Here is a 27,223-nt window from a genome sequence, read left to right on the forward strand (position 1 = left end):
ATACCATTGGAAAGGCACAATAACTTACTTCTCTCAAAACCACAGATCATTTGGTGGATGTCCCCCTATGATTTATAAGTGGTTTGAAATTCAAATTCAGTCATTCCCTCCTTTTCTGGAGCTGTAACATTAAGCCTGCGACAGATCATTCTAGATCTGGCTCATACCTCATCACTTAATTTCCCGTTGCCCGCTCCTTTTCACCATAACTCAGACATCTTGTCATGAATAGTGACAGCAACGGTCACCTCTCTACTTGTTCATGTAGTAGTGCAGCCCCTTTTGTGCAACCACGACCCTTGTGACATACCAATTCTACACGCACCCTTGTTGTCGTGCAGCTCCCCCATAAACTGCTTTATCATCCCGTCCTCTCTTTCAACTACCTGGAGCAGTGAGATTGCCCTTCGGTCGGTTAGTTAGGTGGTCGGCCCACCCATGTAGAGCTTTAGGCAACTGCCATTTACTCTGCCTGGGAAAGGTTCTCCATTAAGCTTGCCAAGCTGGACCGTGCCTCCATCTGTGACTTCTTTGACTACATAGGGTCCCAACCAATGCATTCGAAGCTTTCCAGGGAATTTCTCGAACTTGCTGTCATATAGTAATACTAGATCATTTTCTTTGAATGTGCGCAACTTGATATGGCGATCATGCCAAGATTTTTCTCGCTACTTTTGTACCTGCTGATGGAATCCAGCCAAAAATCGTTCCTCCTCAAGTTCTTCCAGTTGTGCAAGCCTCTCTTCCAAAGCCCATGGTCTGCCATGCTTGTCATTGCTGCTATTCTCAAACTAGGTACAATGTATTCCATTGCATTACGGATTCCATGCCATAGACTAACCAGAAGGGTGTCTGGCCTGTCAACTTCTTGCATGTGGTTCGTGTAGGTTTTAACCCTGTACAGAAATTACCTGCATACGAATTCTTAAACAAAGAAAATAAACAATGTGAGAGCATAACCCATAAAACACATATGCACAGAGATTTTTCCCTGGATCCCAAAACCAGGACTGCCAGCTTGATTTTTCATTATGTTCCTTTCAATGTTACAATACATATTTATACATGCCGAAGCATCCAATATCATGGACCGAAAACCATCGCGTCCAAAAAACATGTGCGAAAATCATGCACAAAACCATAGGTGGGACCGCCCAACCTAACATATGGTCCAAAACCAAAATTTTCCAAGGCGCTGCCCCAGACCCCATAAAGTGGGGTTATGGGTACCCTTCAAACCCCCTATTAACTACGTGGAATGAATATAACACAACCCAACAATCTCCCACTTGTTGTTTTCTTTCCACAGGGGGCCACAGGAGAGCTTAGTCATTTTTTCAGCCCTGAGATTCCCATTGCTTCTCTACACCAAGAGAACTTCTCAGAGATCACAGATTTTGTCAATGCATCTGCAGTATTCTTCAAAGTGTCCACCTTTACCAGCAACACCTTTCTGTCTTCTATCATATCCCTCACAAAGTGATACTGAACATCAATGTGCTTTGTCTTTGAATGATAAGCAGGGTTCTTTGCCAAGAAAATTGCACTTTGGTTGTCACAGTCTATTCTTATAGCTCCCTGTACTAACCCCATACTTGAACACAATCTCTGCAACCAAACTGCTTCCTTGCTTTCATGAGTGGTTGCCATGTATTCTGCCTCTGTAATTGATAGTGCCACTATAGATTGTTTCTTACTCATCCAACTGACTGCACCTCCAAATAGGTTAAACACATACCCACTTGTATATCTTCTCTGATCCAGATCTCCAGCCCAGTCTGCATCAACAAAGCCATGAATATCCAACACTCTGTCCAATCCTGGTCTTCCTTGGTAGCACAAACCATAATCACTAGTGCCACGCAAATACCTGAAAACCCGCTTCACTGCTGTCCAGTGCTCCTTCCCAGGTTTTGACATAAACCTGCTCAATACTCCCACTGCATGTGCAATGTCTGGTCTAGTACAGACCATTGCATACATCAGGCTACCCACTGCACTTGCATATGGAACACGGGACATGTCCTCTTCCTCTTCTTGTGTCTTGGGACATTGTTCAGCAGATAACCTCACACCTACAGGAATAGGAACCTTCACCAGTTTACTATCCTACATATTAAACCTCTGGAGTATTGTCTCAACATACTTCCTCTGGTTTAACCAGAGCTTCCTCTTTGACCGATCTCTTTTAATTTCCATGACCAAAATATAGTTTGTAGCACCAAGATCTTTCATGTCGAATTTGGAGGACAATTGGGTCTTCAAATCCTGGATAATTTCTTTGTCATTTCCAACCAGCAACATATCATCCACATACAAGACCAGACAAATAATACGGTCACCAATTAATTTAAAATACACACAATGATCTGCTTTTCTTTTGGTGAAGCCAAGTCCCTGTATAAATGTATCAAATTTCTGATACCACATCCTTGGTGACTGTTTTAACCCATACAGAGACTTCTTTAACTTGCATACCAGTTCTTTCTTACCCTTCACCGCAAAGCCTTCAGGTTGCTTCATGTAGATTTCCTCTTCCAAATCCCCGTGAAGAAATGCTGTCTTCACATCCATCTGTTCTACCTCAAAATCAAAAGCAGCATTAACAGATAAAAGTAATCTAATAGAAGTTACCTTGGCAACAGGAGAAAAAATATCACCAAAATCAATTCCCGGCACCTGGGAATAACCTTTTGCTACCAACCGAGCTTTGTATTTCTCCACCTTTTCCTTCTGCATTTGTCTTCTTCATTAACACCCATTTGCTACCAATGGGTTTCCTTCCAGCCGGCAACTCCACCAAATCCCAAGCCTCATTTTTGTGCAAAGATGCCATTTCATCGACCATGGCTTCTTTCCAGAGTTTTCCATCCTCTGAATCCACTACTTCCTTCACAGTTCTGGGATCATTATCAGTAACAGACAAAGCAAAATTTGAACTGAAAGCAGATGGACTATACCTTTCTGGCTGCCTTCTTTCTCGAACTGATCTTCTCACAGCCGGAGTTTGTGGCTCTTCATCTTCTGATTCCTCCTCTACTGCAGAGTCTGATTCTTCCTCCTTTGGCTCAAACTCTATCTTCTCAGGTTCCTTTGGTTGGACTTCATGTTGAATAACATCTTTTACCTCTCTGAACAACACATCTCGGCTGTACACAACCTTCCGTGTGATTGGGTTCCAAAGCTTATAACCCTTTAAACCATCCTTATACCCAATAAAGATGCACTTTTCAGATTTACTATCCAACTTGGTTCATTTCTCCTTTGGAACATGTACATATGCATCACATCCAAATACCCTTAGATGTGAAAGAGAGGGTTTCTTACCAGTCCATACTTCTTGTGGAGTCTTATCCTCCAACGCTGATGAAGGTGATTTGTTGATCAGGTAACATGCAGTATCCACCGCCTTTGCCCAGAATTCCTGTCCTAACCCGGCACCACTGAGCATGCTTCTTGCCCTTTCCATCAACGTCTTGTTCATTCTTTCTGCGATTCCATTTTGCTGAGGTGTATATGGAGTAGTCTTCTGCCGTGCTATACCACACTTCTTACAAAATTCTTCAAATCCCTTGCTGCAAAATTCTCCACCATTATCTGTCCTCAGCACCTTTATCTTCTTCTCTGTCTGATTTTCCACCAGAGCCTTAAATTCTTTAAACCTGTCAAAGACTTCAGATTTCTTCTTAAGAAAATATATCCATGTATTCCTTGAGAAGTCATCTATGAATGATACATAGTACACAGACTTACCCAGTGATGGAACCTTCACAGGTCCAAACACATCACTGTGCACAATCTCTAATATCTGTTTCGTCCTCTTACCACCAGAGGGGAAACTTACCCGATTCTGCTTCCCATATACACAATTTTCACAGAAATCAAAATCCAGAGAGCTATTATTCATACCTTCTACCATACCTTTACCATGAAGTATTCGAAGGCCCTTCTCTCCAATATGTCCAAGCCTTTGATGCCACAACATGGTCTTCTCTCCAGAGACCACTAGATTCTCTACTCCATTTTCAGGAACCATAGAACTATTGCACCCATCAACAACAGTGCCACCTTGCAGCTTGTACAGAGTTCCAATCCGAACTCCCCGCATTAATATCAGTGCTCCTCGAACCATCTTGCAGGTATCTTTCTCGAACACCGTCTTTACACCTGCATCATCCAACTTGCTTACAAAAATCAGATTTCTGGCCAATGCAGGAATATGTAGAACACCCGAAAGTGTTCTAACCCTTCCACCTTGCAACTTCAACTTTACTTTTCCCCAACCAATGATTCTAGCCTTCCTATCATCTCCTAAGAATACATCACCACCATCGTATTTCTCATACTCGCAGAACCACTCTCTATGGGGAGTGAAGTGTAAGGATGCACCTGAGTCAATCAACCATGCCTCAGGATCTACATGTGTACTTGAAGAAGCCAAGTACACATCCCCACCTTCATCTGAGGTGGTTTTCGCCTCTGCAGAAGGAGCATCATCAGATCCCTTTCCTTTATCAGGAGCTTTAGATTTACAATCCCTTCTGAAGTGCCCTTCCTTTCCGCATTTCCAGCACACCACCTTTGTAGGTTTTCCTGGAGATTTAGATCTCCCACTCGATGACTTATTTTTGTTTCTGTTCTGGGACCGTCCTCGTACAGACAAGGCATCACCATTCTGGTTGTCCATATTTTTCCGTCTCATCTCCTCCGTCAGCAAGGCTGAGACTATTTCATCAAACTACAAAGCAGTTGCATTGCTACCTATTGCAATAACCAAACTATCCCACGAATCTGGTAGAGAACACAACAGACTAATGCACTTATCTTCATCTGAAATTTTAATATAAACAGATAATAACTGACTTACCACGGTATTAAACACATTCAGATGCTCTGTCACCGAGTCTACATCTTTCATCCTCAGGTTATACAGCTTTTTCCGCAGGAACAGTTTATTCACCAGAGACTTAGATTGGTACAAAGTCCCTAACTTGACCCACAAATCCTTTGTCGTAGCTTCCCCTGATACATTCAGCAATACTGAATCTGAGACACACAATCGTATTGTGCTCTTTGCCTTTCGATCCAACTTCTTCCATTCTTCATCGGTCACTCCCGATGGTTTAGTACCCGGATCTACCGCGATCCACTGATCTTTATCCACCAACAGATCCTCCATCTTGAGTTTCCACAACTCAAAATTCTGACCATTGAACTTCTCAATCTCTATCTTTCCACTGCTCACCATCTTCTTTCACCACCAGAATCGATCTCGCAGATCTCCCACTGAACAGGGTCTACCATAGGCCCGAGCGAAACCCCTCAGCAACAAAGGCGTCCCCTTGAAGCCAAAACAGCTCTGATACCAAATGTAGGTTTTAACCCTGTACAGAAATTACCTGCATACGAATTCTTAAACAAAGAAAATAAACAATGTGAGAGCATAACCCATAAAACACATATGCACAGAGATTTTTCCATGGATCCCAAAACCGGGACTACCAGCTTGATTTTTCATTATGTTCCTTTCAATGTTACAATACATATTTATACATGCCGAAGCATCCAATACCATGGACCGAAAACCATCGCGTCCAAAAAACATGTGCGAAAATCATGCACAAAACCATAGGTGGGACCCCATAAAGTGGGGTTATGGGTGCCCTTCAAACCCCCTATTAACTACGTAGAAAGAATATAACACAACCCAATAGTTCGGTATGCCCATAGCACAGCAGGTATGCACAAGTCTCAATCGTTTCGTTGCGCATTACATACCTTGGTCAACGCAGTCTCCAAAATCTTATTGAGCACTTTGACAGTCCCATTCACTTGCAAATGGTATGGTGTACTTTGTTTTTGATATATTTGGAATTCCTCAGTGAGCACGCTGATAGTCTCATTCAAGAAGTGCATTCCGCAGTCACTCATTAGAATTTTTGGACATCCAAACTGTGTCAACACATTCTCGAACAAAAATTTCACAACTGTAGTGGTCGTGCAGTCCTTAACCAGTTGTGCTTCGACCCATTGGGTCAAGTATTCTATTGCGGTGATGATATATCATGCACCCATATTTCCTTGAGGTGTGATAGGCCCCACAAAATTGATTTCCCATTTTTCGAAAGGTTTCAATGTCATCTGTGGCTCAAGCGGCATTTCATCCCTCCGTGATGGTTTCCCAATCCATTGACATATGTCGCAGGCCCAATAGTACGCTTTTGAGTCTTCATGTAGAGTTGGCCACCATAATCCAGTGAGAAAGAATCTTCTGCACTATAGTGCATCCCACATAATGTCCTCCTGTAACCCCCCCATGTGCTTTAGCAAGGATCTATCCTTGCTCAAATTCAGGTACATATCTGCGTAATATTTCATCATTACCCATCTTGTAGAGGTATCCTGCAATAACATTAAAGTCTGTTGCGCGTATCACCAGTTCTTTCTTCTGCTGAACGGAATATCCCTGCAACACGGTTCTTGTGATTAAGAAATGGCTTATATCCTCAAAGTGACCATCCACGACGTGCACTGCATAAAGCTATGCATCAGGTAGTCCTTCCTCTAAGTTTGTGGGTTCTTCGCCATTCTCAATTCGGGACAGGTGATCTGGGATGGCATTTAGACGTCTTGGCTTTACAATGACTTCAAAATCATAATCTTGAAATAATAACAACCATCTATAAATTCAACCCCCCCCAACACAGGCTTATTCACTAAGTATTTTAATGCAGAATGATCAGTATACATCTTGAAGTGTCCTCCGAGTAGATAGTGGCAGTATTTCTGGAATGCGTATACCATCGCCAACCCCTCACGCTCAGTAGTGGAGTAGTTTTTTCTGCTTTGGACAATTGGCGACTTGCGAATGCAATTGGGTGATCAATTCCTTCTGCTCCTTCCTGCGTGAGTACAGCACCCAACGTGATACACGACGCATCAACATGCACGTGAAATTCGATGTCCCATTTCGAAAAGACCAAAATGGGAGTTGATGCCATCTTCTCCTTAAGAGTCTCTATAATTTTGTTACAATCCTCATTCCAACAATAAGTAGTGTCCTTCTTCAACAACTATTCCATTGGTGTTGTGATCTGTGCGTAGCTCTTAATGAACTTCTGATAGTAACCAGTGTGTCCCAGCGTGGCAAGCAGTTGTTTGACACTGCGCGGTGCTTGCAAATTGAGTATGAAAGAAATCTTCGCAGGGTCCACCATCAGGCCTTTCTTTCAGACCACGTGGTCAAGCAAGTTCCTGAAAGGGATGAGGAAAGCACACTTCTTTAGATTTAGCGCAATCTGGAGCTATTGGAAAGTATCCAACATTAACTCTTAGCTCGTGATATGTTTCTTGACTAGCCCAAATACAATCCAATCATCAAGATATACCTCCAAAAACTTATGTATAAATTCCTTGAATGCAGCTACCATGATGCGCAAGAATATCGCTTACGCATTCTTCAGTCAAAAAGGCATCACATTGCACTGAAAACAACCCCATTCGGTGGCGAACATTGTTTTACTCCTGTCCTCCGCGCGATCTTGATCTGGTGGTACCCCGAGAAATCTTCTGTGAAGGAGTAGACTTCCTATCCACCCACATTTTCTAGTACCTCGTCTGTGAATGGTGTTGAGAATGGATCGTTAACACATGCATCGTTGAGCTTCCTTAGATCCACACAGATGCAAAGTTCACCCTTCTTTTTTTTCTCCTGTATAACCATCGAACTTACCCAGTTGGATTCCTCCATTGGTTCAATTATTCTTGTTGAAATCATTTTGTCCAACTCTTCGCGGACCTTTGCTTTCTATTTTGGATTCAACCGATAAGGCCACTACTTGACTGGCTTCGCGTCCAGCTTCAGGGTTATCTTCATCATTCCTAGGTCGCCAAGGATCCCTTTTAACTCCATGATTTTGGTTGGGAATAAATCTTGATATTCTCGAAGTAACTTGACAACCTTCTCCACCGTGGCATCATCCCAATAGTCCCCAAGCGTTGCATACTTCAGCTCCTCATCCATACCAATGTTCACCTATTTTGTTTTCAGCGGCGCGGTGATGTCAAGGTCCTCGATCACTGGTCTGCGAACCTCACAACTCCCCTCTATTTCTAGAATATTGATGTTTCTAGTGTTGTCCTCATCATCTTCTACCTGAACGTTGTAACATTCTAGGGCCCGGCTCAACTGGTGCGACTAGTCTAGCTACACTATTTCTTCCAGTTCCAATGGTACTTTGAAAATGGCAGCCTTCACAACTTGCAACGCATCGTCAACAATATCCATCCATTGGTCCTCAAATAATAATGTTAATAAAAACCCTTCATGCAAGATATCCCATTTGCCTGTACCATGTTGGAGCTCTGTTTCAGTATACCAATTCCTTGAGATGACATCTAGGGTATGATAAAATAAGTGTACCCACTCCGGCCGGGGCTCTTCTCCATAGGCCTGGGCCCATCTGGTGAGGTACATGCACGGGTCATCATGTCCATCGTATTTCTCAGTTATTCATAGTTCCGGCTTCCCAAACCTTATCTGCATCATCCGCTTGTAGCCGTGCCAGTCTTTAAAGGTTCCTTCATGTGTTCCCCACCAACACGTAGGCATCACGTGCAACACCCATTTTAATGCATCGAACCACTGGTGCTCTGGTACCGCGCTTTCAAACTTGGTCAGGAATTCGTCCACCACTGTCAGCCCATCATACATCGGTAGCTCTCGATCCTGAGCTTTTTCGCAATACAGTGACCTAGTCATCATGTTGCAATTTAACGTTGTTACTCCATTCAACCAATTATGCCATCATTTGTCTTCTTCATCTGAATCTGAGTTACAGGCCTTTTTGCGTTCCCACGATATCCTTCCTCCTGCAGTCGGACTTACCCAATCCTCATCTCGCATAGTTATCTTGTAGATATGATCCAAGTCCTCATCAATTTCATCTTCGTGGACAGGCTCGGTGTAGTGTGCTCCTTCAGCCAGGTCTAGCGGAATGACTACGCATAGGGACTTATTCTCAAATATCATCTTCCGGTTCTTTAAATTAATGACTTCGTTCATATCTGTGGCCCAGTCTATCCCTAATAATGCGGGGTAAGGTTTACTGTCATCCACAATTTCTATTACCTCAAAGTCTGTTTGTGTGCTCATGCCTTATATATCCACTGTGTCTCCTTGCAATCTCCCTATGGGCAAGATCTTTTGTTGGTTCATCATCCATAATTGAATAGGCGACCATTGTAATGTGGGCTTGCCCATGCATTCCCATGTCTGCTTCGGTAGCACGTTTGCATCCGAGTCTAAGTCCAGAATGATCTGATCCATCTCATAGTCGCTGATCTGTGCCTTTAATTGCATTTCCCGTATAGTGTGCAAATCATGTTTTCCCAATTTCTGGACCATGCAAGGTTCACCTGGCCCTGCGCATCTAGTTATCAGCTCTTGTAATCCTTTAATTGCCTTATTGTCACGTAGCAACTTCATACATGTCTCTAAAAAGGTAGTTAGCATCGAGGGATCCCTTTCCAGCCCGGTTTGATCCTTACTATCTGAGGTAGAGACCTCTGTGAAGCTCTTCTTAGCTTCCATAAACGTCTTCTTCATGCATTCTGATTTGAACTCAGCCTGCTTTGTAGGGGTCTTGCGAACCCCTGAGGCTTCCTCGGCTGATTTCCCCTTATCTTCCCCTATAGCCATGCCACTTCTGAGCATCATGTTCACATTAGGGTCTTCCTTGCATGGTTCGGACCTCATTATTTGGATGTTCTATGTCGCCATAGGTTGTTCTGCCATTTTCTCACATATATGCACTATTAGTGTGGGGAAATCTATCATTTCATGATCAAACTGCTCACAATAGGGGCACGATATTCTAGTTGGATTGGTACAATCACATGCATAGTGCCCTGGTCCTCCACAATATAACAGATTAGCTGCCCGTGGCCCCTTCCTGGCCCCATTCCTCCTCGTCCTTGTCCTCACCCTTGGAACCCACTACGCGCTATCACTATGACTGGATCCTGACCTCATGCCTCAGTCTGCATCCTATAGGCAGGTGTTCGATCCATCAACAATTCATAACTATGGCAATCTCGTTCATCGTGGCCCACCGATCTGCAAAAATTGCAAAATAGTTGCTGGGGGGTCTGGGTAAACTTTTGCAGTAGGTGACAGTTGTTCGTGTTGTGCTTTCCTCCCACCTGACAGATTACACACCAGAGTGAGGGCATCGCGCTTGGCCCCGCCTATGCCTCTGGTCGCAACGGCATTGGTCCCCCTGCTGCCAAATAGTTCGCAAATACCAGACAGTGATCCTTATCGTGGCCCTAGCTTCTACATTTTATGCACCACACCTCCTCTCGCACTTCTAGCCGAGGTGCCTTCTCTTGTTCAAATTCTGCATTTCTAGGCATAGGTTTTGTAGTTGCACATGGATCTGCTGAACTCCCAACCCAAGATCCTGTATTGGAGTCTCATGCAACCTCATCGCTATCTCTAATGCTTTAGCCTGGGTTGACATCTTCTGTTGTGATAGCGCCATCCACAGATGTGGCGCCAACGATGCCACAAACCATGCACGGTGCTGCCCATCCATTAGCATCATGTTAGCCTCTCAGATCGTACTTTTCAGTCTCTGATCCAAATCCCATGGGGTTTCACCTGGCAGCATTACAATTTCTTTGAACCCAATGATCGACTGCATCTATGATTTCGGCTGGCTAAATTCTTTGTTCAATGTGTTCTGGATCGCCGCTATTCCCGCATTCGGGTGATCGCTAGAGTACTTTATATACCACATCAACGCGCGATCTTGCAGCGCGCTTACTAAAGTATCCTTTTTTATGTTATCATCCATAACTCCGTCTGCTTCCCACACTACCCTTACTACGAACCAAAATTGTTATGGATCTTCGCTTCCTACTCCTTTGTAGGCAACTTGATCGCACTCTCCATGTTAAACTTATGGTTTGTGTGTGGGTGTGCTAAGGCCAACTACAAACTCGTACTGCTTCCGATCCAATCAATCTTCAATCTCTTTCTTCGTAGGGTTCCAAAATTCTGACATCAGACATCCCTTAGGTAGATCTCGGTCCCGACAACGGAACCATTTGTTGCCTTGTTGGGGCCTGACCTAGGTTTAAAAGTGGTGTAGCCAAACAAACCCCGCACTGCCAGCCCTTTCGGCAACAATCCGCGGAGCGCGGACTGAAGTCTCACCTGAGGTAGTATGGGAGGGTGCCGGAACCAAGTTTCCGCACCCTGGGGATGTCTTGATGTGGTCTGGAGGGTCGCAAACCATTCTGCGCACCTGCGCTACTTTGCATAGTTACCTGTCCTTCGCATATATCCGCACCAGTTACTTCCCAAATCTTATTATTTATATGGATTTATTATAGATCAGAATTAATTCGCAAGGTCTTTAAGCCAACATTAAAAAAAGATAACCAGTGCACCCCATCATAATTATTGAAGACATAAACTCATATAATCGATGCATAAAATAGAATATAATAGATCCACAATATTCCAGAAACAACTTATCTTTATTAATATCTTCCGTTCAATACAACCATATCTACCCTGCGCACTTAGCTGCAGGGTTCCACGCACACAGCTTTGGACTCTACCAGGCCTCTACGCACACAGTTGCGGAGCCTCTATCTAACCTCTAACTCCCATGACTTGGACTTACAGACCTCAGAGTGACGAATGCTTTTACAAACCCACAATACATCAAATCTTCTAAAAAACTACCTTCTACCCTTAGAGCCTCGCTCCATTTATACATTCCCATGGTCCACGAACCATGGGTAGGCAGACTTACTTCTATTATTTTACATTATTTTCAGGCAGACAACCCTTTGACTCGACCTATTACATTTCACACTCTGTGCACTTTGCAGAACTTTTTACAATATTATTACCCTAATGTATGGGCTTTTAAACCCCAAAACCCTTACGCAGGGCCTCCACTGCCCAACATATATGCATGAAACCATGGAGGCAAAGTAGTTCAAGGACTTACAACTTAATTAGCTTTTGTGGAGAAAATGAGAGAGGATAAGGAGAGAGAGAAACTCATCACATAGAGCATAAAGCTTCAAGAATTCTACACTTAACACATAAAGCTTGAGGCATTAAGACTTTCTATATTTATTTGAGTTACAGGTAGATATAATGGATGAAAGAGGGACTGAATGCTATGATTCATGTAGCGTATATTTAAAGATATAATTTCAGTAACCCATATAGGCACATGCATTAATAATGTCGATACAAATGAATCTGTGAGGAATTTACAAGCATATGTATTAACATATCAATACAAATGAATCTTTAAGGGACTTAGAAATATTTCTAGCAGTTATGATTGCATGAATTCAGAGAAGAAACATGAAGATAATGGGTTTTAACAGAGGAATAACATATTGTAATACTTGAAGGGGGAATCACCACCATTTCCTTGATATTTTGAAATATTTCTATTACAAAGCCATATAGTCTGAAAATAACATGTATTGTTTTCTTTTAGAATTTCTGAACCTTTGTTAAGTGTTTCTTCCCCCTATTCATCTGGAGAGGGGAACATGGAAATTCATTACAACAAAAATATCTTTGGCCGAGTCTCAGCTATTAGGTTGACTAGCTGTCTTAGCCAGGAATGGCTCTATGGCCCAAAAACATTACAAAATTAATTGCCTTATTGAAGGGAGGCACATTATAGGACAAGAAATAAGTAAACCATCAGATGAAAATGTAAATGAAATATCTATGTGCCCATCCATGTGATCACCTCTGTTTTAGGTTTCAGTTCACTCTTTGTATGGCCTCCCATGTTGCTTTAATTGACTCTTGTCGCTTCTTCCTTTAATACTTGAACCATTCATTCTTTAAAGTTGGGAATGTGTGCCATCATTTTCATGCAGCAGTACTAAAGCAGGAGACCCTGGGGTAGTACTTTTTTCCCTCTATATGGGACACCTGCCTGATAATTAAATACGCCCAAGCTACTGAATCCCTTTTCACTCCTATCAGCGTCGACCCTGATTCCGTGTCACAATGGGAATTTCTAGATCAGCCCATGTCGGGTTTGAATGCACCACCTGTTTTTGTAAAAGCCACAGTTGTTGACCCATCTCACCTTTAAATCTCTGCAAAACACTACCAATGTCATGATATGCCTAATAATGCACTCATGGTTTAATACAGAGGACTTTCCTGTGATGGCCCTTCTCACTATAACCTCATGAAACAGGTGAGTTTTGATCTCCCTTGGCTCCTTATGAACTAGACCCTTTTAGTTCATGTGACCAGGGGCTAGAACCAGGTGCTTAGCCCTAAGGCACTAGAGACTTTAGACTCTTGTTTGGGGCCTTTTTCCTTTGTTACTTGAAATCCCGCATACCGGCGATTTATGATGTTTTTCCTTTGTATTTCCTCTTGACCCCTGCGATCGTCAATCTACAGGATCAGGCCCACCTGGTGTCTCGCATTCATAAAATGGGAGAGATATACCACTTCACCTTTTTCATAGTGCAGACCGATTGTCTAGATGTGATGTCTTCATAACATATGATAAATAAAATATCGCATCCGGGAGGATCCCCCACATATCACAATTGTAAGCCTAGAGGGACTACGATGGAGGAGGGCCTTGAATTATTCAATCACCGATTGCAAAGTCCATGATGTCATCAGTGCCATGTGGAACTTCTTGAGTGGTGACATGTGTCACCCGGAAATCCCCCCCATAGGACCTGTTATGAAACCAGCTCAAGAAAAGATAAAAAAGATAGATCAACGCCTTAGAATTCAGCCTCTTCGAGGGGGCAACCTCCTTTACATTACATAAATGAACAATTCTTGGATGATACAAATGAAAAAACCTCCTTTCTATATATAGGAGTCTAAGGAGTCACAATATAATCCAGCTGACCTAACAATAATAATATAAAGCCACAAAAATAACAATAGAGGGATTCTATGGGGCACAGAAATAACAATATGGGGTAATAGGGGCACAACAATATAAATAAGGGGTATAACTACAATAGTAATGGGGTAATCACTAGTATTATAGGGACCCAACATGCCCCTCTCCTTCAAAAAAGTGTTGTCCTCAACGCTTGAGTAGTTCTGGATACTTCTGCATAAAATTCTCATCCTCCCATGTGGAATCTTCAGCGGATAAGTTCTTCCACTTGATAAGATACTCTGAAATTGATCGATTTCGTAGCTGTCGAGTTCTTGTTTCTGTGACTGCTTCCGGTTCCAATATAATTTTTCCTTCCTCGTCAAGTTCTGGCAATATTGTTTGAACTGGGAGCTTGTCACCTATAACCTTCTTTAAACATGAAACATGGAAAACTGGGTGCAATCGAGAAGCTGCAGGAAGCTCCAATTTGTATGCCATAGTACCAATCTTTTGCAACACCTTGTACGGACCATAATACTTTGGTGATAATTTATTATCCTTCTTAGCTTGCTTTAGGGACATTTGCTTATATGGTTGTAGCCGTAGGAATACCCAATCACCTACATCAAAACTTCTTTCACTGCGATGTTGATCTGCCTGTTGTTTCATTCTATTTTGTGCCAACACGAGGTTATCCTTTAAGAGTTGGAGGACTTGTTGTTGATGTTCGATGTGATGTTCCACTGCCTGAACCTTAGAATTTTCTCTTAAATATGATGTGATGGATGGTGGTTGATACCCATAAAGTGCCATAAATGGGGTCATTTTTGTTGCTGTATGGAAGGAAGTGTTATACCACCATTCAGCCAGAGGCAACCATTTGACCCATTGTGTCTGTTTATCAGATACAAAGCAACGAAGATATCCTTCCAAACATTTGTTTACTATCTCAGTTTGCCCATCAGATTGAGGATGATAAGATGAGCTATGAGCTAACTGAGTACCAAGACAAGAAAATAATTCTGTCCAAAAATTTCCAGTGAAAATGGGATCTCTGTCACTTACAATAATCTTTGGGTTTCCATGTAGCTTTTGAACTGTTTCCATAAATGCAGTAGAAACTGTACTGGCTTTAAATGGATGTGATAATGCACAAAAGTGTGCATACTTGGTAAGTCTGTCAACTACCACCATGATGACACTCTTTCCCTCAGACTTGGGTAAACCTGTGATAAAATCCATTGAAACCTCCTCCCAACGTTGGCTTGGAATGGATAAAGGTTGTAATAGACCCGGTGTCTTAATTGTTTCAACTTTATTTTGTTGGCAAACCAAACATTCCGCCACAAACTTTTGAATATCTGATTTAAGGCCATCCCAAAAAAATTCCTTCTTAACCCTGTGGTAAGTTTTTAAAAATCCTGAGTGCCCTCCTAAGGGAGAAGTGTGCAATTCCATAAGAATCTTTTGTTTTAGCTGGGAATTCTTACAGAGGTATAAGCGATCTTTGTACCATAACGAATCATTTTGCCAGCTAAATGTATCAGAAGTACTGGAATCTTGTTGTAGCTTTCGAATAAGTGCCCACACTTCTTCGTCATTCTTCCATTCCTCCTTTGCTTCGTTTATCCAATCTGGTTGGATAATAGAAATGGCACACAACAATGCTTCCACATCCTCATCCTTTCTTGAGAGTGCATCTGCCACCACATTTTGCTTCCCTTTTTTGTAGATGATTTCAAAGTCATAACCCAACATCTTTGTGACCCACTTTTGTTGCTCTTCAGAGGATAATCTTTGTTCTAAAAAGTATTTAAGGCTATCATGATCCGTTTTTACCTTGAAGTGTCTTCCCATTAGGTAGGGTCGCCATTTCTTAAGTGCATGGAGTATTGCCAACATTTCCTTCTCATAAATAGCTTTGCTTAAAAACTTTCCCTTGATTGGACGACTTTCAAAAGCAATGGGTCTTTCATCTTGCATTAGAACAGCACCAATTCCATTTCCTGAAGCATCACATTCCACAATAAAGGTTTTTGTGAAGTCCGGTGTAGCTAAGACCGGTGCTTGGCACATTGCCTCTTTAAGATGTTCAAAGGCCTTTGTTGCTTCCGGAGTCCATGAAAATGAATCTTTCTTCAATAATGTTGTTAGAGGTGCTGCTATTCTCCCATAATTCTTAACAAACTTGCGATAATACCCTGTCAACCCAAGAAATCCTCGCAGATGCTTTATGGATGTGGGGATTTTCCATTCCTTAATGGCTTTAATTTTGCTAGGGTCTACCTTAACTCCTTCATGAGATACAATATGACCCAAATATTCCACCTCCTGGACTCCAAAGAAACATTTGGATCTTTTTGCATATAATTGTTTCTCCTCCAATAGTTGTAGCACCTTGTCAACATGTTCAACATGATCCTTCCAAGACTTGCTGTAGATTAGTATATCATCAAAAAATACTAACACAAATTTTCTAAGGAATGGTTTGAAAATTGAATTCATCAAACCTTGAAATGTTGAAGGTGCATTGGTAAGGCCAAAAGGCATGACCAAAAATTCATAATGACCCTCATGAGTTCTAAATGCCGTTTTCGGAATGTCTTCAATCTTCATTCTGATTTGATGATATCCCGAACGAAGATCCAACTTGGTGAAGTAAATTGATCCATGCAATTCATCCAGTAATTCATCAATGACAGGAATGGGGAACTTATCTTTAATAGTGAGCTTGTTGAGCTCCCTATAATCTGGACACATGCGCCATGATCCATCCTTCTTGTGCACCAATACTACTGGAGCTGAGAAAGAACTTTGACTCGGTTGAATTATACCAGCCTCTAGCATTTCTGCAACCATACGTTCAATTTCACTTTTTTGGACATAGGGATATCTGTACGGCCTGATGTTTGGAGGAACACTTCCTGGAATCAGATGAATAGCATGATCATGATCACGCATAGGTGGGAGACCTTTGGGAGTCTCAAATACCTTGGAATGATTGTCCAGGACTTTTTGGAGATCTGGAGAAATAGATGATTCCAATGTGGAAACATCTAGCGAACATAATTGTGCAATTACACCTCTTTGCTCCTTTTTTAGAAGCTTTGTCATGCCATTAGAGCTGATTATCTTTCCTGGTTTCCCTGCAATACCCCTTAATTCAACTTCCTTTCCTTCCACAAAAATTTCATGAAAAGTTCTTGAAAATTAAAAGCTATTGTACCCAAGGATTGTAGCCATTGGACTCCTAGTACAACATCAGCACCTCCCATTGGAATGGAAAGCATTGGGCTAGTCAATACATATTCTCCCATGGATAGCTTGATATTATGGCACTTTCCAGAACAATTTATTGTTCCTCCATTTGCAATCATCACTTGACACTCTGGTGCTGGATATAGGAAGCAATTCAATTCTTTTGCTACCCTACAATGAATAAAATTGTGGGTGCTTCCTGAATCAATCAACACTATTACCTTTTTCTTCTTGATTTGTCCTTCTATCTTGATGGTTTGAGGAGTGGTAATTCCCACCAATGCATTACAAGATATGGTCGGATTTATTTGTTCTTCATCTAGGCTTTGTTCCTGGAATATATCCTCTTCTTTTGACCTTTCTTGCTCCTTTTCTTCTTCCTCTTCACAATCTATGTAGAATAATTTCTTCTCAGCACACTTATGACCTTTTGTGTATTTGCTATCACAATTGTAACAAAGCCCTTTTGCTCTTTTTTCTTCCAATTGTTGTGGTGTCAACCTTGTAGGTTGTGGAAGACTATGGGCAACAACACTTCCGTCTTTATAGTTGTGAATGGTATGCTTCCTAGTTGCCATAATTTTGCTTTCCATTTTTCTTGCTAACCTGAATGCCTTCTCTAATGAATCAGGTTCCCAAAGGGCACATCATGTTGGATATTATCCTTTAAAGACCCTATGAACACATCAATCCTATGCTCCTCTGGAATATCTTTTACCCTTATGTTCAATTTTTGGAACTCCTCAATGTGCTCCATTATTGAACCCTTTTGTTTGAGACTTATCAATTGGCTAAAAAAAGTGTTGCTTTTTGTATCCTCATAATGTGCTATCAATTCTTCCGTAAAAATTGCCCAAGTGATAAATTGTTTACGAGAACAAAGCCATTGATACCATACAAACTGATTTGGTTCCAAATATAAAGTTGCCATACGTACCTTTTGTGTGTTTTGCACATTATTGAGATCGAAGAATTGCTCCATCTGTAATATCCATGTGGCGGGATCCTTGCCATCAAACTTCCTCATATCGATTTTTGGAATATGGTGATTCTTCGATCCAACATTAGCATCTATGGAATCATGATTAACATTTCTTTTGTTCTCATCATGAGTTTCCTTTACTACCTTTTCACCATTAGTAAGTATTTCTTGTAGAAAATTAGTCAAATCTGTCTTCAAATCTGCCATGCCTGTCTTCAAATTTGTGTTCAAATCTATCTTCAAATTGTCCTTCTTAGCTTCCATGCCATTCATATTAGCTTCCACTCCATTTATCTTAGCTTCCACACCATTTATCTTAGCATCTGTTAACTTTTGTGAGCGTGACATTTGTTGCACTTGTTCTTGTAATTTTGATATATCATGTAGCATTTCTTCCTCTTCTTCATGAGTCATGCTAGAGCTTTTAGGTTCCTTACTAGGTGTTTGCATTTTCTTTCCTCGGGGCATCAATTACCGATAATAATGCTCTACTATTCCCTTTGAATTCCTTCAAAATAAATTTTCAAACCAAGCTTAAGCATAAATTTAAAAAATGTACACACCTTTTTTCACTTTGTAGGAGCTCGATATTGCCTCTGATGTATCTCTATACTTTCCAGTCATCTAGTTCTGAACTTATGACCTGTCGTAGCTCTCTATGTCCTCTTTCCAATGCCACAAGTCTGACCCAAATTGGATTCTCCAAGGAAGAGTTATGCGAAATCTCCCACAGTGACTTGATTATAGACTAGTTCAGTAGAGCTAACTTGTACGACGTGCCGCGAGTCACTGTTTTGACCTTTGGATCTAAAAAACACCCACAAGAAACTACAGTCCGTTTTCTTTCTGTACCTTTTTACGAAATTTCAATCCGATCCTCAGAGAGAAAGTTATGACGATTTTCCCCAGGTCACTTGTTTTGAATGTAATTCAGGAGTCTGCAAAAATACCAACTTCCTCAGATCATATCTCCGAAAATATCGCGCGAAAAGATCTAAAATTCCGACCCAAGGTTCAGCGCCAATTCTTCTCAAATGGGTTTTGTTTGTGACTTCTGAAACGTCACAGAAAAAACGTTATAGCGAAAATGCCACGATGACCTGTTTGGAGCAGCGAAACCCTAGAATCCAAAGCTCTGATACCAAATGTTATGAAACCAGCTCAAGAAAAGATAGAAAAGATAGATCAACGCCTTAGAATTCAGCCTCTTCGAGGGTGCAACCTCCTTTACATTACATAAATGAACATTTCTTGGATGATACAAATGACAAAACCTCCTTTCTATATATAGGAGTCTAAGGAGTCACAATATAATCCAGTCGACCTAACAATAATAATATAAAGCCACAAAAATAACAATAGAAGGATTCTATGGGGCACAGAAATAATAATATGGGGGTAATAGGGGCACAACAATATAAATAAGGGGTATAACTACAATAGTAATGGGGTAATCACTAGTATTATAGGGACCCAACAGGACCCCTAAAAAGCCAAATCTATAGGCCACGTGTCCTCCATACTACCACTTCATCTCCGTAGTGCCACATCATGCTGACGTCAATTGCCCCATGGATTATTAGGACCAATAGGACTCTACCATGTGGCCTCCAGGAGGAGAGATAAAATGGCCCATCCGCCCTTGGTATTGTCATGAATTCCTTTATTAAATAGAATCGACCCCTCCCATCACTTTAAAACTAAAGCCAAATTTCTCAGCGATTTTGCGCTATTGACCAATTTCACCCCCGAAAATCCTTAAGAATGGTACTTTGGGCCTTCTAATCACCGATTTACCAGTATTGCGGGGTTGCGATATTAAAAGATTGTGAGACCTGCTGCACTTTGATATCACAGGAATGGGGGACTAAGGGACCTGCTGGACTATGGGATTGCGGGATGCAAGATTGAGGGAATGCGATATTGCGGGATGCGGCGCTGCCCACCTCCGTTTGTGATGAACTCCCTGTGCCCGTTGATCACCGAGAAGCCTGGTCCCATCGATATGCCTAATAGGCCTATGGACTAGACCCGCCAATATGAGATTTGCGATATCAGCGATCAGCTGATCACAACTTTTGATGTCTTCCTCTTTGGCACTACCTCAGTAAACCCCGATTTACGATTTATGATGAGCCCAACCTTTAACCATTTGTCCTTTGTTTTGTGGCCTTGAAAGGATATCTTTAATCTTCTCTGACTTTTGATCCAGGAGTCCATTTTCAAACCTTTATATACCATTGGAAATCTTGTTTAGAGAACTATGCAATGGAGAGGGTATGATTTGGCCTTAAGCACTTTTATGGCCTGAAAGATGCCTTCAAGCTTCACTTCCCTTTGGCAACTTTGATCAACTTAAAACTCATAATGTAGTGAGTGACAACAATGGCTCCAACTAGGGACAGTGTTGGGTCCCTATAATACTAGTGATTACCCCATTACTATTGTAGTTATACCCCTTATTTATATTGTTGTGCCCCTATTACCCCCATATTGTTATTTCTGTGCCCCATAGAATCCCTCTATTGTTATTTTTGTGGCTTTATATTATTATTGTTAGGTCGGCTGGATTATATTGTGACTCCTTAGACTCCTATATATAGAAAGGAGGTTTTGTCATTTGAATCATCCAAGAATTGTTCATTTATGTAATGTAAAGGAGGTTGCCCCCTCGAAGAGGCTGAATTCTAAGGCGTTGATCTATCTTTTCTATCTTTTCTTGAGCTGGTTTCATAACATTTGGTATCAGAGCTTTGGATTCTAGGGTTTCGCTGCTCCAAACAGGTCATCGTGGCATTTTTGCTATAACTTTTTCTGTGACATTTCAGAAGTCGCAAAAAAAAACCCATTTGAGAAGAAATCGCGCTGAACCTTGGGTCCGAATTTCAGAGCTTTTCACGCGATATTTTCGGAGATATGATCTGAGGAAGTTGGTCTTTTTGCAGACTCCTGAATTACATTCAAAACAGGTGACCTGGGGAAAATTGTCATAACTTTCTCTCTGGGAATCAGATTGAAATTTCGTAAGAAGGTACAGAAAGAGGACGGACTTTAGTTTCTTGTATATCGTTTTCAGAACTAAATATCGAACATTGTATACGTGGCACTTCATACAAGTTTGCTCTTCTGGAAAGGTCTATAATCAGGTCATCTTGGGAGATTGTGCATAACTCTTTCTTGGAGAATCCAATTTGGATCAGACTGGTGGCATTGGAAAGAGGACACAGAGAGCTACTACAAGTCACAAATTTAGAACTAGATGATTGGAAAGTACAGAGATACATCAGAGGCAATATCGAGCCCCTACAAAGTGAAAAAAGGTGTGTAGATTTTTTTAAATTTTTGCTTAAGCTTGGTTTGAAAATTTATTTTGAAGGAATTCAAAGGGCATAGTAGAGCATTATTATCGGTAACTGATGCCCCGAGGAAAGAAAATGCAAACACCTAGTAAGGAACCTGAAAGCTCTAGCATGACTCATGAAGAAGAGGAAGAAATGCTACATGATATATCAAAATTACAAGAACAAGTGCAACAAATGTCACTCTCACAAAAGTTAACAGATGCTAAGATAAATGGCGTGGAAGCTAAGATAAATGGCGTGGAAGCTAAGATGAATGGCATGGAAGCTAAGATGGACAATTTGAAGATAGATTTGAACACAAATTTGAAGACAGGCATGGCAGATTTGAAGACAGATTTGACAAATTTTCTACAAGAAATACTTACTAATGGTGAAAAGGTAGTAAAGGAAACTCATGATGAGAACAAAAGAAATGTTAATCATGATTCCATAGACTCTAATGTTGGATCGAAGAATCACCATATTCCAAAAATCGATATGAGGAAGTTTGATGGCAAGGATCCCGCCACATGGATATTACAGATGGAGCAATTCTTCGATCTCAATAATGTGCAAAACACACAAAAGGTACGTATGGCAACTGTATATTTGGAACCAAATCAGTTTGTATGGTATCAATGGCTTTGTTCTCGTAAACAATTTATCACTTGGGCAATTTTTACGGAAGAATTGATAGCACATTATGAGGATACAAAAAGCAACACTTTTTTTAGCCAATTGATAAGTCTCAAACAAAAGGGTTCAATAATGGAGCACATTGAGGAGTTCCAAAAATTGAACATAAGGGTAAAAGATATTCCAGAGGAGCATAGGATTGATGTGTTCATAGGGTCTTTAAAGGATAATATCCAACATGATGTTCGCCTTTGGGAACCTGATTCATTAGAGAAGGCATTCAGGTTAGCAAGAAAAATGGAAAGCAAAATTATGGCAACTAGGAAGCATACCACTCACAACTATAAAGACGGAAGTGTTGTTGCCCCTAGTCTTCCACAACCTACAAGGTTGACACCACAACAATTGGAAGAAAAAAGAGCAAAAGGGCTTTGTTACAATTGTGATAGCAAATACACAAAAGGTCATAAGTGTGCTGAGAAGAAATTATTCTACATAGATTGTGAAGAGGAAGAAGAAAAGGAGCAAGAAAGGTCAAAAGAAGAGGATATATTCCAGGAACAAAGCCTAGATGAAGAACAAATAAATCCGACCATATCTTGTAATGCATTGGCGGGAATTACCACTCCTCAAACCATCAAGATAGAAGGACAAATCAAGAAGAAAAAGGTAATAGTGTTGATTGATTCAGGAAGCACCCACAATTTTATTCATTGTAGGGTAGCAAAAGAATTGAATTGCTTCCTATATCCAGCACCAGAGTGTCAAGTGATGATTGCAAATGGAGGAACAATAAATTTCTCTGGAAAGTGCCATAATATCAAGCTATCCATGGGAGAATATGTATTGACTAGCCCAATGCTTTCCATTCCAATGGGAGGTGCTGATGTTGTACTAGGAGTCCAATGGCTACAATCCTTGGGTACAATAGCTTTTAATTTTCAAGAACTTTTCATCAAATTTTCTACGGAAGGAAAGGAAGTTGAATTAAGGGGTATTGCAGGGAAACCAGGAAAGATAATCAGCTCTAATGGCATGACAAAGCTTCTAAAAAAGGAGCAAAGAGGTGTAATTGCACAATTATGTTCGCTAGATGTTTCCACATTGGAATCATCTATTTCTCCAGATCTCCAAAAAGTCCTGGACAATCATTCCAAGGTATTTGAGACTCCCAAAGGTCTCCCACCTATGCGTGATCATGATCATGCTATTCATCTGATTCCAGGAAGTGTTCCTCCAAACATCAGGCCGTACAGATATCCCTATGTCCAAAAAAGTGAAATTGAACGTATGGTTGCAGAAATGCTAGAGGCTGGTATAATTCAACCGAGTCAAAGTTCTTTCTCAGCTCCAGTAGTATTGGTGCACAAGAAGGATGGATCATGGCGCATGTGTCCGAATTATAGGGAGCTCAACAAGCTCACTATTAAAGATAAGTTCCCCATTCCTGTCATTGATGAATTACTGGATGAATTGCATGGATCAATTTACTTCACCAAGTTGGATCTTCGTTCGGGATATCATCAAATCAGAATGAAGATTGAAGACATTCCGAAAACGGCATTTAGAACTCATGAGGGTCATTATGAATTTTTGGTCATGCCTTTTGGCCTTACCAATGCACCTTCAACATTTCAAGGTTTGATGAATTCAATTTTCAAACCATTCCTTAGAAAATTTGTGTTAGTATTTTTTGATGATATACTAATCTACAGCAAGTCTTGGAAGGATCATGTTGAACATGTTGACAGGGTGCTACAACTATTGGAGGAGAAACAATTATATGCAAAAAGATCCAAATGTTTCTTTGGAGTCCAGGAGGTGGAATATTTGGGTCATATTGTATCTCATGAAGGAGTTAAGGTAGACCCTAGCAAAATTAAAGCCATTAAGGAATGGAAAATCCCCACATCCATAAAGCATCTGCGAGGATTTCTTGGGTTGACAGGGTATTATCGCAAGTTTGTTAAGAATTATGGGAGAATAGCAGCACCTCTAACAACATTATTGAAGAAAGATTCATTTTCATGGACTCCGGAAGCAACAAAGGCCTTTGAACATCTTAAAGAGGCAATGTGCCAAGCACCGGTCTTAGCTACACCGGACTTCACAAAAACCTTTATTGTGGAATGTGATGCTTCAGGAAATGGAATTGGTGTTGTTCTAATGCAAGATGAAAGACCCATTGCTTTTGAAAGTCGTCCAATCAAGGGAAAGTTTTTAAGCAAAGCTATTTATGAGAAGGAAATGTTGGCAATACTCCATGCACTTAAGAAATGGCGACCCTACCTAATGGGAAGACACTTCAAGGTAAAAACGGATCATGATAGCCTTAAATACTTTTTAGAACAAAGATTATCCTCTGAAGAGCAACAAAAGTGGGTCACAAAGATGTTGGGTTATGACTTTGAAATCATCTACAAAAAAGGGAAGCAAAATGTGGTGGCAGATGCACTCTCAAGAAAGGATGAGGATGTGGAAGCATTGTTGTGTGCCATTTCTATTATCCAACCAGATTGGATAAACGAAGCAAGGGAGGAATGGAAGAATGACGAAGAAGTGTGGGCACTTATTCGAAAGCTACAACAAGATTCCAGTACTTCTGATACATTTAGCTGGCAAAATGATTCGTTATGGTACAAAGATCGCTTATACCTCTGTAAGAATTCCCAGCTAAAACAAAAGATTCTTATGGAATTGCACACTTCTCCCTTAGGAGGGCACTCAGGATTTTTAAAAACTTACCACAGGGTTAAGAAGGAATTTTTTTGGGATGGCCTTAAATCAGATATTCAAAAGTTTGTGGCGGAATGTTTGGTTTGCCAACAAAATAAAGTTGAAACAATTAAGACACCGGGTCTATTACAACCTTTATCCATTCCAAGCCAACGTTGGGAGGAGGTTTCAATGGATTTTATCACAGGTTTACCCAAGTCTGAGGGAAAGAGTGTCATCATGGTGGTAGTTGACAGACTTACCAAGTATGCACACTTTTGTGCATTATCACATCCATTTAAAGCCAGTACAGTTTCTACTGCATTTATGGAAACAGTTCAAAAGCTACATGGAAACCCAAAGATTATTGTAAGTGACAGAGATCCCATTTTCACTGGAAATTTTTGGACAGAATTATTTTCTTGTCTTGGTACTCAGTTAGCTCATAGCTCATCTTATCATCCTCAATCTGATGGGCAAACTGAGATAGTAAACAAATGTTTGGAAGGATATCTTCGTTGCTTTGTATCTGATAAACAGACACAATGGGTCAAATGGTTGCCTCTGGCTGAATGGTGGTATAACACTTCCTTCCATACAGCAACAAAAATGACCCCATTTATGGCACTTTATGGGTATCAACCACCATCCATCACATCATATTTAAGAGAAAATTCTAAGGTTCAGGCAGTGGAACATCACATCGAACATCAACAACAAGTCCTCCAACTCTTAAAGGATAACCTCGTGTTGGCACAAAATAGAATGAAACAACAGGCAGATCAACATCGCAGTGAAAGAAGTTTTGATGTAGGTGATTGGGTATTCCTACGGCTACAACCATATAAGCAAATGTCCCTAAAGCAAGCTAAGAAGGATAATAAATTATCACCAAAGTATTATGGTCCGTACAAGGTGTTGCAAAAGATTGGTACTATGGCATACAAATTGGAGCTTCCTGCAGCTTCTCGATTGCACCCAGTTTTCCATGTTTCATGTTTAAAGAAGGTTATAGGTGACAAGCTCCCAATTCAAACAATATTGCCAGAACTTGACGAGGAAGGAAAAATTATATTGGAACCGGAAGCAGTCACAGAAACAAGAACTCGACAGCTACGAAATCGATCAATTTCAGAGTATCTTATCAAGTGGAAGAACTTATCCGCTGAAGATTCCACATGGGAGGATGAGAATTTTATGCAGAAGTATCCAGAATTACTCAAGCGTTGAGGACAACACTTTTTTGAAGGAGAGGGGCATGTTGGGTCCCTATAATACTAGTGATTACCCCATTACTATTGTAGTTATACCCCTTATTTATATTGTTGTGCCCCTATTACCCCCATATTGTTATTTCTGTGCCCATAGAATCCCTCTATTGTTATTTTTGTGGCTTTATATTATTATTGTTAGGTCGGCTGGATTATATTGTGACTCCTTAGACTCCTATATATAGAAAGGAGGTTTTGTCATTTGAATCATCCAAGAATTGTTCATTTATGTAATGTAAAGGAGGTTGCCCCCTCGAAGAGGTTGAATTCTAAGGCATTGATCTATCTTTTCTATCTTTTGTTGAGCTGGTTTCATAACAGACAGTGCCTTGTTGGCAAGGTGCTAAGAACTTGCAGACTAATAACCTTCCTTCCATTAGGCATGGAGTCATTTTTAAACAAAATATAATTCTGTGCAAATGGACTTTTCATCATAAACTAAAAATTACATATAACAAATACAATACACACATCGATATTTACAATGGATGTAAGATAGGTAACTCTAGTTTTGGAAATAGAGTTTAGGGAACTGACCATTTATTAATAGTTCTGGAGATTCATCGTCTAGATTCTCAAGCATGTACGTGTTATTTCCTCTTTCTTCTTCAATATTGAAAGGGTCGAACCATAGCAGGTTGAATTTTCCATGTTTTCCTTTGTCTTCCCGTTGGACATCCCATCGGAGAAGTAAATATCCTGATTGAAGCAATCGAGCCCTAGCCTTCTTGTCAAACAAGGATTTCATCTTTTGTTGGTAATTTTAAACAACTCCCCCCCCCAACTTGTTATCTATTCTTATGAAGCTTGACCAGGTGATTTATCCTTCGCATTAAGGCACTTGGCTCTTCCTTTGCTTCTTGTAGTAACTTCGCCACTAACATCACTAATTGGATCAGGAAGACCGCAACCTTACCATACACTAGCTCAGAAGTTGATTTCCCTGTGGATCGCTTAGGAGTTACCCGGTTGACCCATAGGGAAAACTTTAGTTAGGATTCCTAGTTCCTCTAATTTTTGGCAATGGTCTTCTTCAACACCCTCGCCATAGTTTTGTTCGAGGACTCAGCCAAGCCATTACCTTGAGGATAATAGGTAGTG

This window comes from Pinus tabuliformis, chromosome 9 (genome assembly GCF_031772625.1).
Source record: "Pinus tabuliformis cultivar Carrire ecotype Pingquan chromosome 9, CPIR1, whole genome shotgun sequence".
NCBI classification, from domain to species: domain Eukaryota; kingdom Viridiplantae; phylum Streptophyta; class Pinopsida; order Pinales; family Pinaceae; genus Pinus; species Pinus tabuliformis.